The following is a 15,738-nucleotide window of genomic DNA, read 5'->3' on the forward strand; positions in this document are numbered from 1 at the left end:
GTATGGAAGTTACTCCTGACAGATCTGTTACCGAGACTGAAACGCAATATACGTTTAATGTAGTTTATTGCAGTGAAGTATTTAAATCTAGTGTATGCAGATAAGTACCTTCTACTGGCATACTGTAGAAAAACGGGGAGGATTTGTTGTTTTTTAAATTCCGCTGACTTTGTAACAGTATAAAAAGGGAGGCCCTCATTTCTATTGCTAAATATAGATGTAATGTCAGAGCTGCTAAATGCTTTTCTGTACGATTTTAAATTTACTATTGTTTTCATCATTTTTTAAACAGGTTCAAGGGACAGAGTTATAGAACTGGGAATGGCTAAGACATCATAACTACTAATTCTTTTAAATTGTTTTCTAAAATCAGAAAAGGGTTAGTAACTTTTTACTACCCAACTCTGTTAGAAATTTCATTGAACTGCCTGAAACGTTCATGTGTGTGAGCCTTCAGTAAGTGGCAGAGTTTTACATGTCAATATTACGTAGTTTGTAGTCTGCAGTGTCTGGAAAAAATGAAACACTATATAAATGATATGTAATATGTACAGTGTCAAAAGTTAAGGCAGACATTGAAATGAAGTAAGATCTATATTTCTGGACTGAATAAAAACCTTAAGATTTGGAATGTGTAAGTTGTTTAGTGGATTCATGCAATGAGGGAAGGTCTTAGCTAGTTTAATTAACAACATGGACAGTTCGTGGTGGCAACAAGCTGGTACTTTGTGAATTTTGCATTTTCTTCATACACAAGTTACGGAGGCTATTACATGGGAAAGCCGCGCTCTGTTTTTGCTTGCAAAGCACACAGTAGAAAAGGACTCAGTGTACACCGAAGCACGCTTGAACATTTCAGGTTGTTCCTGTTGTGATTGCTCATTCCGCCCAGCATTGTTTGCGGGAGATTTACTTGAGCAGCTGTTGGTTCTGAGCTGTGAGCTTTAGAACTCATGCCAAAGGGCTGTAGTTCATTCTTTCCCCAACAACGACCCACCTCTTTCTGTGTCCCTGATTTACAAAGAACACTTCACTAAGTGTGATTAAAACCTTACTATACAAATGTTTGGACTCTGCAGCCCAATCTCTTTTACTTCAGAGAGTTACAACTCTTAACTCACTATGGAATTTAGCCACCATATCTGACGTCCATACCTCAAGTGTTCTGTGTTGTGTGGAACACTTCATGTTTTGTCCAGAATATGCATAAAGGTCCCATATTCTGTAAGAAGAATGAGGAAGCAACCTTTTTTGCTAGATTGGTATTTATTTTTTAATCTTATGACCACTATATGAGAAACTTTGCTTATCATCCTTATTGTTTTCGTGATTATTTTTTCTCTTTCTCTCAAGTCAACAATCATGTCATGGAATTCTACTTGCTAGAGTTTGCTGTTCCTTTAGGGAATAATCAGATCTAGGCTATACCAAACCTGACAGATCAGTCCTCTGACTGCTTTCAAAACACCTCATCATTTCTAATGGCTACTAGCTTCTTCAATTGGTCTGTTAAAGCACATTCTCAGACTTACTTAAATAAAACCAAAAAGCTGAATCTAGTCCACATGTTTGTCTGTTGCTATCGCATCACCTTATTGTTTGTTTAGGGTTTTGACTTGTTTCACTCTGAACTCCCAACAAAACTTCTGGATTTGAAGAAAGGAAACAAGCAAAATACACTGATTTGACTATAAACTGCTACAGTTCCTCTGTGATTGGTATTGCAAAAACGGCTCATTTGTAACATGCGTTTCTGTAGCATTTTTTACTTGTATTTTTAAAAGATTTAACGTGTGTCATTTGTCTTCTTATGCATTCCCTTAATGTCTTGAGGGACTCAATTACTGTATATTGGAATTTCTAACATTTTACCTGTTAGAATTCAATCAATTCTGTTTGCTTTCCTGGAGAATAATGCCATTTTGAAAAGAAATATTGCCGTGTACAGAAAATATTCAGTTACTGCTCTAAACATGATGCCATTGATCATTTTTATTTTGTATTTGTAACTTTCAAAATTAAAAGCGTGACTTGAATTGCAATGACAGATCGATTATTGAAATTCTCTACCAAGTTGTTTTGTTTCTCCTAGAATATGAACATTTTTCAGCCACTCAGAACAGTTTTAGAATGCAAAATAACATCCTTCAATGTTTAAATTACTTCTAGATTTGTGCCTCAGACATGGCCCTCCCATGGAAAAAAGGCACTTTGTTTGCAGCTACTGTATTTTAACTAAGGTTGCATGGGGTAGATCTGCCAGCATACTGATTATATTTGAGACTGAGCTCTAATTCATAGCGGTCAGTTGCTTAGTATAATATACAGTCCAATAACTCCTCTGTTGTGAAATAAATTACCCCATTCCATGCCTCGAAGAACCAGAACAGCACTTTACCTTTGGGTAGCAGAAAAGGAAGTGGCTGGTTTACCTGTTACCTCTTTGTGCTGAGATGGCTTGACTAAACTGTCTTTAATTCACAATTCATGGAAAGAAAGTCAAAAGCAAAGATCTTTCTTATGAGCCTCAAATTTGTCATAACTGACTTCAACTTATGTATGCTGGGTAAAAGTGCCTTACAATGTAAAAATTGTATTTATATGTTCCCAAGTAGCATTACCTGCTGGGGAGTAATTCTGTCGTGGTGTTAATATTTAGAAGAAATGTACCTCAGCAGTGTATTTACTGTACATCTTTTACGTCCTTAATTGTAGTTTTAAAAAGCATGACAATGTATGATAGTATACAACATTTACATCATTTTTTAAAGATAAAATACTGCCATTACTGTCTTTTTATGTGTATTTTAGCTTGGAATTTCAGACAGTCTGTCTGAAATTTTTCTTTTTTGGTAAAGCGATGTAATCTTTGCAAGCATATATTGAAGATTATTCTGGAGCATCTACTGCCTTCCCAGAAATGTTAGAAGTAAAGAAAGTGCTCTATAGGTGACATAGGTATGTTTAAATTAGCTAGTTAAATTAATGCAGTCTATTTGTTACTGAGATTTTTTTTAATAGGCACCTTCTGCTTTCATCTCACAATCAGAGAACTCATGAATTTAACAAAACTTGTCTTATGAAACTGGTTTCACTTTATTTAAATTTTTTTTTTTTTGGCCTTTGGGCGTTTCTTTTGCTCACAAGAGTAGTGTGTGCTGTTTAAGACGCCTGGAACCCTCCGAGAAGGGAGGTTTCTCCCCGAACTCACTGCATCTCTATATTAACAGATCTCCCCAACTCACTGTATCTCTATATTAACAGATCTGCGATTGTGCTATACTGAGAAAGGACTGTACCAAGGAAGGACAGGCATCAGTAGAATACTGTTCAAATAATTTGAGGATACAGCTGGTGTAGTGCCGGAGTCTCAAGGCATGATCAAACACTTAGAGCAGGAAGCTGTGCTATCACTCCATTTCGAGGAAGAGTGAAAGTCCGGGGCAGTATCGGTGTCAGTGCAGCTAGCTAGGGTGAAATAGATCAGGTGATCAAAAGATCTACTCATTCAGCAGGTGTTGATCCACAGGAGGTTCTGTGATAAGGCTCTAGTAGGAGTCACACCTACACTCCACAAAGGCTGACTTTAGGTACAAAGAGCTGTGCTGATCTAGAATGGTATGATTATACCGAATCTGCCCCTAAAATGTAATATCCAGGAAGAGAGCGTGCTTCTTACTGCTACTTACTTATGAAAAATAACTTCATGCTAAACCAGAGTGAAAGATGAAGAGGAGAGAATCTATCGGAAATATCAGACTTACCTGGCAGGTGATAATCAGTGTGTTCCAAAAATATTAATATGCTGAACCAGATTGACGAGAAAATTAATCCTCATTAGTTGAAATTAATCTTAAGAGAACTGAAAGTACATTATAGCGAATAGTAACTCTTCTTCCATGTCACCAGAAACAGATTCCACTGTATTAGCGAGGGAGGTTAAAAAACAGAACACAGCTCTTGATTTATATACTTGTTGAAGCAGTTTCTATATATGCATATGTATGCACATTCATTAGTGAGCAGTGACATCTCAACCCTTAAAGAATCCTGGAGAACTGTTGCTTGTCAAAAAGCACTCAGGTTAGGCTAACATTTGCAGCTTTTGCTCTAGTATACATTTACGTTAGGTGTAAAGACAAGGAATGTATGAAAGAGGGTAAATGCATTCCTATCTACAATGTTATGTATATTTTGTTCCTGTTATATTGGCTTTAATTCCAAAGTTGTAGTTTGCAGTATTAGTTTCTTTTTATTGGTATCCTTGCATATATATATTCAATAAATGAGTTATGAATTTCATACCTGCATTATCTGTCCTTTTTCTGAAAGTATAACTTTTAAAACCGTCATTTTAATGGATACATTCAGTATTTCCTATTGAGGTTACAGGCCCATGAAAATTTTACCAGGAGAGAGTGAGAATGCATACTTATAGTATGCCACTTACTCAGTGATAACGCTGTGTATTTGTGTATTCTTAACTTTCTGCAGTGGGTAAGCTGCTTTGCATTTACCGCTAGTTAATAATGTGAAGTGACTGACTCACTGAATGTTCCCATTCTCACCTTTCAAGAACTTTTTTTTTCTTTTTCAAGAGCAAATTCATTTAGACTAAGGCACCAAGGGAATGCAGAGTGTAATCTAGTTACACTGCAGAAGAGCAGCTACATCCAGGATGCACTTTAGAACCATATAAACGTAGTGTAAGAGATTAACAAAACAAAAGATCACTTGGAAAATGCTGGATTTGTCCAAATACTGCCTAGAGTGAGACAGCAATACCTTTCAGTGTTTTTAAAGTACCAAGAAATGTGATGGGAAAACTCCGTAGGAGGAAGGGTACTATTGGCCTATTGATGAAGGTTTTATTTTCTAAAAACAAATACATGCTCTTATGTCACCAGACTTAAACAAGGAGGTGATTTAATGCGCATAGTAGGTATTTACGGTGACCTGAGAAAAATCATATCCCCAGTCAGCACAGACTTACGTGTCAGGAAAAAATTCTCATGCATCATCTTCAAATAGGAGTTGCCAAATGATTAGGTCTTGTTGATGAAGCGTAATTACTGATACTGTTATTCCACATCCATCCTTGCAAAGGCTTCCTGAAGAGGTTAATTTATTATCAAAGTTGATGTTGGGAGTAGTAAAAAGCCACCTGGCTTTTGATGCCATGGAAATAATTACTGGACATGTGTTTACCTTACTTGCTGTATGTTTTTTGTGTTTCAATTCAGTCAGCTGGGATCTTTGAAGGAAGTGCATGATATTGTTGAGGAGCCTTCTCTGTTTTGTGGATGTGACTTCTCACTGGAATAGCTTTGCTACTGAAATCTTGGAATGATGGAGGAGGGATCCATAGACGCAGGAGCAAAAGACTTTCCTTGTCCTTGTGTTGTGTGATGTTAGGGCAGAGTAGTGAATACTTCAAGGGCTCTCATGTCCTCACTTGGACAAGCTCTACTTTTTCTGCCATATGTAAGAGATTGCAGCACAATCACAACAACAACATCCACATGCCTAGATCAGATGCCCCATATGGTAAATTACTTTCAAGCTTTAGAGACAAAAGGGGGATGCTGTAAACTCTGAAGGCTTACCTTGTCTCTCTGCTTCCACCCCTCTGTTCAGAACTCGGGGTCAATAGTTTAAACTGGAAAAGTAATGGAAAAGGCAAACTATCGGTGAGCTTCTAAAAGAAAGATCAGGTTGTGTCAAACTAACGTTGCTCCTTCTACACCAAGGTTACAAGCTTCCTGAACAGAGGAGAAGCAGTGGGCACAGCTTTACTTTAAGTGACTCTAACGACTTTTCGTAAGAGTAGGGGAACGTGGTCTGACACCAATTTAAAAGTGAGGTTATAAAAAAAGTTTGGAAAACTCTACTCAGAGTAATAGTAATAATGAATCATTCACAGTCAGACTGCAAGGATGTGTTGAGTGGGATTCTCTACAATTCTGCTCTGATTTGATGTTATTTGATATTTTCATTAACAAATTGTTGATGGCATATGGTGATTGTAAGGAGCACCAGACTTGAGCTAACTACTGCCCAAGTAGAAGACAATTACAATTCAAAATGAGCTTGATAAATTCAAAAGGGTTAGAATGCGATTCAGTAAATCTAGCAATGGATTTGACAAATGTATATTTGTACACTTCTGCAGAAGCAACGACCAGCTGAACGAATACAGGATGGGACAGGACAGGCTGCTAGGGTAGCAATTGTACAGAGAACTGTAATATAGTTATAGCCACTTATATTGGGGTTATGGTTACAACCAGCTGAATGTGATTCAACAGCATCCCGTTCTGGATAAAAAATAAATGTTGTTGTGGAATGTATGAACAGGAATCTAGTCTGTAAGATACATGATGTGGTCCTTCTTCCTCATGTGGTAGTAGAAAGCCTTTCTTGGAGCATGGTATCCAGCTGTAGGCACTGCACTTCATGGAAAATGGAGCAGCTGGACACAACCAAAGAAAAGCAATGAGAGGGATGACAGGATGGAAGATGGGTCTTGTTTCAAGGTGATGGGAGAGATGTATTTTCAAATCAGTAAGAGGCGGCTGCAGAGAAGAAGGAAATAAACACTTGCCCTCACTGCTGCATGTAGGACAAGAAAAATATATTACATTGCAGCAGGAGACATTTAGCTTAGACATCAGAATAGGCAGTTGGCCTTGACAGCAGGAAGAGTTAAGCTCTGGAATACCTTTCTTGGGATGTCTGGAATTTGAGGTTTTAAAGGAAAAGTTAGTGGGTATCTTATGGGGCTGGTGCAAATGTTGGTTGGAGGTGCTGGGGATAAGGCAAACTGAAGTGCCTCCCAGCTTGTATTTCTTACGCTGCCCTCTTACATTCTCACACTACGGCCTTCTGCAAGGGAGTCAGAGAACTACTTTTCTGGAGCAAAACCCTGCACTGGCAGGGCTCCTGAGCTTGGCCTCAAGGCTCACAGCCATGCGTTTCCTTTTTCATCCTTTAAAATAGCACTTGTGGTAGTAATAACATCTGTGGGGAGACTGGCATGCTCTTGTGGCGTGGCCCACGTCTGCACAGTTAGTACGAACTTTCCGACGCCACCCAGCGTAAGGCACTCTCCGCTCCTCCATTTCAAATTTTTGGGAGTGCTTCAGCACTCCCCAACTTTTTGAGTGAATGTGTCCCACGCCTCAAATGTACATTTCTGTTGTGTAAGAGTAAGCAAAGTGACAACGGTACTTTACACAAACATGCGTGGGATCAGCGCACACAACTTGATGCTTCTTAATGGCATGCGTATGTGCGCCGGGGTGATACAGAGTTTGGAGTGACTGATCTCTTACCCAATTATTGCGGCGAGAATCTTAAACCTTTATCTGGATTTTTGCCAGATACGGTCTCTTACTTTGTTTAAATTGAGTTCTCTGTTTTTATTTTTCCTAAAACAACATTCCCGATGAGAAGAAAGCAGCCGAGGCTGGTGCTGCCCTGCTCTTTGTTCCTGGATAGACGTGTGGGTTGCTTGGCACACGTGCAATACCCTACTTCACACTGCTGGCCAAAAATTTCTCTATTTCTGTGCAAAAACTCCCTCCTAGCCAGTGGAGGGCATTACTGAGGCTTGGGGCAGGGGGAGGAAGAAACTCTCTCCCTAACCTTATACTAAAAATAGGCTGATGCTGTGCAAACAGCTTTGCTGTGAACTTCCTTCTGGCATGCAGCCATGCAGCTGCCTTATAGTTTTAAGCCTAGATACCTCTCCAAAACAAGAAGTCACTGAAGTTCAACACAGTCAGCAATGCTTTTAAACTTACTACTCCCTGCCATGTTGTATCAATTCTTCCAGAGTGCAGGTAGCTTATTTTCAAGTTCAAATTTTTTTACTTAAACCATGGTTAAGAGCAGCGCTGGAAATCCCTCAAGTCTGAAAAGTTCAAAGGAGGGAGGAGACCTTTAAAACTGAAATACCCAGGTGACATGTCCAAAAAGTGCTTTCCTGCAGAGTAAGAACTGCAGTAGCTGGGCTGCAAAGGGATTTTAAACTCTCCAAATTGCTGTTAACGAAACATTCTTAAATCCCGATGTGACAATACGAAATTGGAAAATCAGTTCCTTAAATGAGACTAGTTTAAAAAGAATGAACACGAGACACAAGACTGTCCGGCAGTTGGACTGAATGACAGAAGTGATTCATTCAGGCCTTGAAGCCTCTGAGTTACTTGGTTTTGTCATATTTTCCAGTGATTTTTACCTACTTGTAAGTGCCAACATTTTGCCCTAAAATAAATCACATCACATTCTTCTGTACTGTGAAAACTGATGTTTCAATTTAAGTACCAAGCTTCCTGGTTCTTTGTTTCAATGGTTGTTGATTGTTTAGACATAACAAGGTTCACATTTTCATTTATCATGATTTCTCATTTGTAGCAAGAATATTTTCCGAGACAGTAATTAACCTTCTGGATCATTTTCAGCTATTCCACAGGAATCACTGAAAACACAGTAATTTTGCATGGCTGTTTTTTCCCTCTCAATTTTGTATTGTTGAATACTCAGCTTTTATTTGAATCCTCTGTATCCGATTTGTGCGGCAATTAAACAGAAGATCAGTGTCATTGTACTTTACATTCTTTTTAAACTCTCATCAATAGCAGGACCACACTAGCCTGTAAGTTTGTAATTTAAGATGTGCCTGGCAGGGGTTCAAAGACACAGGAGCTCTAGTCTGTCTCACTTCCCCTTGGAAAGCCTTTCCAATGCTGCCGAACAATATTTACACCAGAAGGGAACTGAGTTTTGGAAAACTTTTTCTAGACTCTGAGGTAACCAAGCAACCTGAGACTTAGATAAGCCTTGGTGAATTTAAAAACTCTTGATGCTATCACTGTGTAAAACTTGTATTAGCCCATCAGATACCGCAGATCTACAATTTGAGGAGTGGATTTCAGTTAGTAGATAAAAATAAAGAGCAGAGGTTTGGCAAAAAAGTCTTATTTGAAGCAAAATTCTCCTATTGTCATCTCTGTTGAGCACTTTATGATATCTTAGATTTCAGCAATTATATGTACAGGTATTCTGTTCTGCAATAAACTGAACATACTGTTTGCTAAATAGGGTTAGTGTCTGGAGCCAGATAGGTTTGAAAAGCTTCAAACTTATATTTTTTTTCTGGGACCTTCAGCCTTTTCGCTCTCTGGAGGGGAGGGTTCAGAAGAAAGGTTGTTTCTCCCCTTGCTATGGGGCCTGAGTCTCCTTTTTAGAACAGTTCTCCCCCTTTGCATCCCTGTCTCGTGAGGATTTTTGAGGGCAGACTTCCAAAAGGGCTTTCCATTGGGTCAAGGAGGATTCTGGGTGGGTGAGAGGTAGTATGCAGGAATTCTAACTCCTTGCTGCCCAGTTTTTTAACTTGGGATGCTAGAAATTAACTTATTTCTCCTTTCAAGTGTAAACTGAGTTCTAGAAGCACTCTTCCACTGAACTATCTGACTCTGTCCTCACCAGGCATCTCATCCAGCCTTGCCTCCTTGACCCAAATCCAGATTCAGGCTCTGGTGTTACTCCTAGAACAGCGTTTAATATTTGAGGATCTGAACGATGATTTTTCCAGCTCATACCATCCAACTGAAGGGGTCTTGCAAAGGGGAAGGGAGTCCTGAAGTGCGGTTCCCTCCCAGCCTGGCGTGTGCTTCTCGTCTGCTTCATTTATAATCTGCCCAGAGAAGATTTCTGAGATACTTGAATGGCTGCCACGATCTGCATGGGAGGCAGGGGCCTTGGCATGTGAGCTCTGCCACCTGATGCCTAGTCTGCACTGAGACAGTGCCAGCTGGATCTGCAAGCCTCGGCGAATACAGCCTTCTATCAGCAAGTTATCTGATCAGGTTGCTGCCTTGTGGTCTCTTGCTGGTCTTCCTCATTCTTCTCTCCTGTTGCTGAAACAGCCTTGCCACCTCCTCTTGCCTCCTCTCGAGTTTCTATCCTCACACAACAGCCTGTTGGCTCAGTTTTTCCATGCTGGTATCAACAGGTTCCAGATTTTTTTATGTTTTAAACAATGCGTCTGGCTTACCTCTGTGTAGCTGTACAGACACCTCTTCTGAGACGTGCAACACAGCTAGTCTTCTACAGCTGTTTAGAAATGCTTCCTGGGGTTTGCAGGCAGGTCCTGCACTCAGGTGCCTGGTGAAAGCAGATTAACCTGTTCATTCCTCAGAAAGCAACTAAGCAAGGGGGAGGAAGCCCACGTCTCTCCCTCACTCCCCTTTCCCTGGTGGGAAGACCTACCCGCACCAACCGCCTGCATTTGGAGTCATCCAGCCTTCCCTCTGACTTCAGTTGAAGGTACGTACAAACGAGATTCCAGTGCAGATATCCTGGGCTGAAGTCCTGCTGCAGGGTTCCCTTGGTTTCTTGACTAGCACGCTTTCATCTGAACATCGACTGAAAAAAAGGAGGATGTGTTAACTAAGTTGTTGGCTAAAATAAGCTGCCTGACTTTAGCAAAAGCACTCCCCATGCACAGCCCGTCTTCCAGAAGTCCTTTTATCCCTGCATAATCCTAGGAGTTTGCTGCATGTGCACGGTGCAATGTGGACATCTGTCCACTCCGGGAGCACGGGAGTTTAATTTCATGTAAGCCAGCGGAATAAGGTGGCTGCCATCAGTAACGTAATTTTGGTGGGGTTTGCACTGAAATGTGTCACATAGAAGCTTCTGGGTCACCTAGGTATCTTGTAGATGCAAGTGCTGCTGAATGACGGGAGCAGAAGAGTTTTCCGTGTTACTGGCATGGAGCAAATGTACGTCTCGCTAACGCTTGCTGCACGTGAAGGAATCTGATGTTAGTAACTGGTCTTGGCTCTGCTCTTCGTTATGCTTTTCTTTTGCAAGGGATTGCTGGGACCTCAGGTGTCCGCTTCAGTGTGAGAAGAGCAATGTGTGCAGTCAAAGGAGATGGGTGGCAGGAGCACAAGGAGGTCAGCCCGGGCTTCACGGTGCCCTCACGTGCGGGGTTTTGGGTGCCACGTGACAACATCTCTAATAAATGCTGGTGGTTCCCCTCGTGTGGCAGCAGGGATGCTGCACCCGCTTGCAGCAAATGGTTAGCGTAACAGCTCTGAAAGCTGCTCTGCAGCAAGCACAGACCTACTGTCATGTTAAAAAAAACCCTCCTTTGTTTTACCTTTTGCTGCGTGAAAAGTCATCAACTCCATCAAGCCCTGTTGTTCAGTGAGTCGAGTTGAGCTGAAAAACAGCCGTTTCAAACAGAAAAGACAAATATCTTCCTGGCAGCGACATTGCTCAGGCTTCAGCCTTTGGGTCGGGACAGGTTCAAACAAAACCAGTGTCCTTTGGGCAGGTCTCCAGGTGTGCCATCCTCCCCATCCATGCCACTTCTCACAGCACTCCTGCGCCCGGGGAGCAAGTTCCCCGGAGAGCGGGAGAGGAGCAAGCCCAGACCTCAGAGCTGTTGGGGGGAAGGTGGGCACCCCGTGTGCTCGGTCACGGCAGTGGGGCTTGGGCTACTCAAAGTCTTGAGTGGCTCCAAGGGTGTAGGGCCCCACGGCACAGGGTTGTGCCAGCTGCTCTGCTTTTGTGACGGAATCCGCCTTTGCTCGTTTTCTGCCATTTTAAGATAATCCTTGTCTAAATTTCTGCAGGCCCTTAGGCTAGCTGGACCTTGGCAGCGCGCTGGCACTCAGTAAATCCCATTGGGCAGGACTTTGGTGTGTCTTTAGTATGTGTAGTGCCAAGCACCAGCGTCTCCGCTGTGTTGTGACAGACACCGTCGTGCGTCCGGTCCTGCACGGCGGCTCTGAACCAGGACCACTGGGATAATTCTTAATGGATGTTTGCAAACGAAAGCCAGTAAATGCCATAAATCCTAGCCCAAACCGTGGCGTTGTCTGCAGCAATCCAAGTCAGCATTTCTGAGGGCGGCTGCAATTTTGTGATAAGCCAACGTTGGGTGTTTTGTAGTAATTGTGTAATTCTTGGGACAGTGACCATTCCTTGTACTGCTGAATAAAGTGCAAAGTGATCGTAATTCTCCAACCCCCGCCTAGAGTGCGAAAGCAGTTTTCCTACAAAGGTTGACAGAGGTAAAGATGTACATGAAAAAGGAAGTTACCTGCATCGGGTCAGAGGTTCTGCTTATTTTCATTTTGATAAGTAAATTGTCATTTAGCAGCTGAGCAGGGAGAGAAATCTTGGTAAACTCTCATCATCCTGGAAGCCCCAGTCTTGAAAGAAGTAAGTAGATAGACACCACTTTCCAAAATCCATGGAGACTGTCACCACTGAGAATCACTTGGATGACTAATTTCTGCAAAAGTCAACAAGACGGAGAACAGGAATAATATTATTTAAAAAGGTATTTTGCAACAAACAACATCTATTCCCTATTTCTTTGGAAGGGTGTGCCTCTTTTTAAATGTTGTTTTGGTACATCTGGCTTCCTGTCCCATTTAAAACATTAGGCTAGAAAAATAATTTTAGGCTATTTAAATTATTAGTCAGAGTGGAGGGAATTCTCTGTAGCCATGATGAAGATGGGATGCTTGCATGCTAAATTCGTATTTTGGTAAATGCTCTATATATCATCTAACGACACATTCCTTTTTGATCTTCCTCTTAATTAAAAATGTTGGTGCTCATCTCAGGACTGGGTTAATGTGCCTTGAATTCTCCTTTTTTTTTCCCCATTCTGTCTGCACAGACTGATTTCTGGTCACAAGTGAGTCCTGCTGGTCTCAGTTGTTAATCTGCTGAAAAATCATTGTGCTCTTCGCTTTTTTAGGAGGCTTGTCTTGTGAAAAAAACCCAGCAGATAAATTCTGCTAACTCCCTGTGAGTCACCCAGCAGCAATGGCAAAGCTGGGAGGAAAAAAAGGGGGGAAAAGGGGGACTGGTGAATGGGTGGTGACCTGAAGATCTGACTCAGAACACACAATTTCAAGTGTTTCCAAACAATGAATACTCAGTGATTATCTCCAGGTATCCCACCACTGGGGGCACATGGTTTCCAAGCAAGTTTTTTAAAAGTCTGTTAATAAAGTTACATACAACTGGTGCTCACACAGGCCATGGTTCACTGAGCCTGAGCGCTAAGATGTGCTGGACTGGCAACTGAGGACAAAATAATTATGAAATCAGGAATCTACTCCAAGACAAAATGTATTTATTAAATTATTTTGCCTTCTAAAAAGTTGCGCGTACCAGAGAAATTGGAACATTGGCTCTCCCACCTTGTGCATCATCCAGCCAGAAAATGTGCAGCTCCCAGATACCTCTGAACCCCCTCCCTTTTCCCTGCCCTGCAAACCCAGTGGCTCCCACACCAGCAAGAACAAAACTGGTCATCTACTAAATCTGTTGCTGATCTCAGCTCACTGACTTCCTGTAATATCAGCAAATATTTCTGCTTTTGTAAATCTGTTCTTCCCTCCGTCACGGGGTGCCAGCGGGACCAGGAATGCTTTGGATCTCGAAATGTGCTGGTTGGCAGGAGGAACAAAGAAATTGCTCACCCAGAAGGGCAAAACAGGACTAATGCTTTTGTCCGCTCCGGAGAAATCGCATGGAAGTCAAGCCAACAACTTTTGCATGCAACCAGAAAGGTGGTGTTGGATGCTACTTTTAATGGCAGACGTTGGTATCGTTCATTTATGAGAATATCTTCAGTAACTAAAATAAAAGCAGATCCTAAAACGCTTCTGTGGTTGAATGGTCTCTCAACAGGTACTGCTCAATAATGTCAGGCTCTCCCCGAGTTTGACAGGGCAGCTGCTGTTTTTACCAGCCTTCTGGAAATAGGCCAGCTGTGACACGTTCCTGATACTAGCTAGCTGCAGGGCGTATTTCATTCTGCTGCTCTAGGCAATTTGATAAAGGCTCCTTCCTCCCACTCCAGAGTTAACCCGCCCGAACTGTAGCTGAGCACCTAACTGCAACAATACCACATTTGCTAGGGATTGTGCCTATTTGCTTAGTTAAAATTTGCTTAAATTGGTTGTTTCATACAAAGGAACGCTTAAACTGATTTCATCGTGTTTTCTGAGCCGACAGTAATAGTGCTAACTGTATATCAGGAGTTGATTGCTACAGCTCTTTATGAATAAAGTTATTTTTAAGAATCATTATCCTTTTCTTGACACCAAGTATTTATGCAGCATAAAATAAAACTTGGTCTCCACCCCTTAGAGAAAGAAGGGGAAAGTCTTCAGCTGATACGTAATTGTTCAAGCTAGAATATAAGAAACCATGAATTTCCATTTGTACTGTTGCATTGCCCTTAACTCCAGACCTACAGTTAGGAGACACCACTGTTTTTGGTTTGTTTGTTTGTTTTTCCCATTTGAAACCACTGGAGCTATCCAGGCATTTCCATGGTTTCTTATTATTTTACCTCAAGATCAAGTTTTTCCTTCAGACAAATAAAGATACAGACAGCATCTGGGAGCACAGTTCAGCCTTATCTTCCACCAAATGGAGATGCACTTAACAAGTGCATTTTCTACCCACCCCGTATGGGGAGGTGACAGCACATCCCCTTCATGTGTGCATGGGAAAGTGGCACCTGTCTCTCTGCTTAGTGAAAAAGCACAGTCATTACCAACTATAGGGCCTACTTTTAAAGTGTATCGGTGCCCTGCTCTGCAAGACGTGGAACGGCATCTGCGCAGGGTCCCCCATACCATGCCAGAGCGATGGTCGGTTGCTAGCTGTGACCACGCTAATGCTGCAAAGGAAAGCAGAAGAGAAAAACCCCACAATATATATTCAGAGAGTTGTGCACCCACGGACCAGACCCCTGCAAGCGATCAGCTGGAACCCTGAAGCGTGAGATTTGGTTATCACATTTGTCCGGACACTGAGGTCAAGGCAGGCGACCCTGCCCTGCCCGAGGCCCCGGGGGCTGGCGGTGCCCCAACACCCCAGCACCCACGAGTGCGGTCGGATGAGCATTTAGGTGTATTTTCCCCACGCCCTCAGCTGCCTGTGCCGGGGGATGGATTTCCTGTGCTTGGGGAGAAAGAGGCTCCACCAAATCCTGTGATTCGCAGGAAGGGCTGAAGTGATGCAGAAAGAAAAGTCCCTTTTCTTTCCTCCTACAAGGTGCAGGAAGCCGCAGCAGAGGATGGGCCTGCCTGGGCGGTGGAGGAGAGGAGCCCGGGCAGCAGCCGGCAGGAGGGGGGGTGTTCCCACCGCGCGTGGGGGCTCTGTCCGTGGAGGCCCTCCAAGGCCGTGAACACGCGGGGGAAGAGCATCCTCCGTCCTTGGCATCCTCCTTGGTTTCGGGATGTTCCCCCCTGGGGACAGGAGGGATCTTCCCAGGGAGACGCGAGGGAACAGGGGACATTCCCACACCACCTTGGGGAGGGGGTGATCAACGCCGAAGACCCAGGGACGGGGGGCAGCCCGGGGGACACCTGCATCCCTGCGGGGATGGGGACAGCCTTGGCGAGGGAAGGCCACCCGTGATGGCGGGGGGACGGCCGCGGCCAGGAGAGGGGACACGCGCACCGCCCCGTACCTCCGGGGCAGCGGTGCCGCCGGGGATGAGGGCGGCTCTCCACGACTCCTGGAAGGCGGCTGCCGGCGAGGCAGCCCCAGCCCCGTCCCTCTCCGCGTCGCCAGCCGCGGCGCCGCGCCGGGGCCGCTGCAGGCCGCTGGCCGCCGGAGAGGGCGGCGGCGCCGCGGCCATGTTGAGGGCGGGGAGCGCGGAGGGCGCGGAGGCGGCGTCGG

This window comes from Phaethon aethereus (assembly GCF_964289735.1).
Source record: "Phaethon aethereus genome assembly, chromosome: 10".
NCBI lineage: Eukaryota > Metazoa > Chordata > Aves > Phaethontiformes > Phaethontidae > Phaethon > Phaethon aethereus.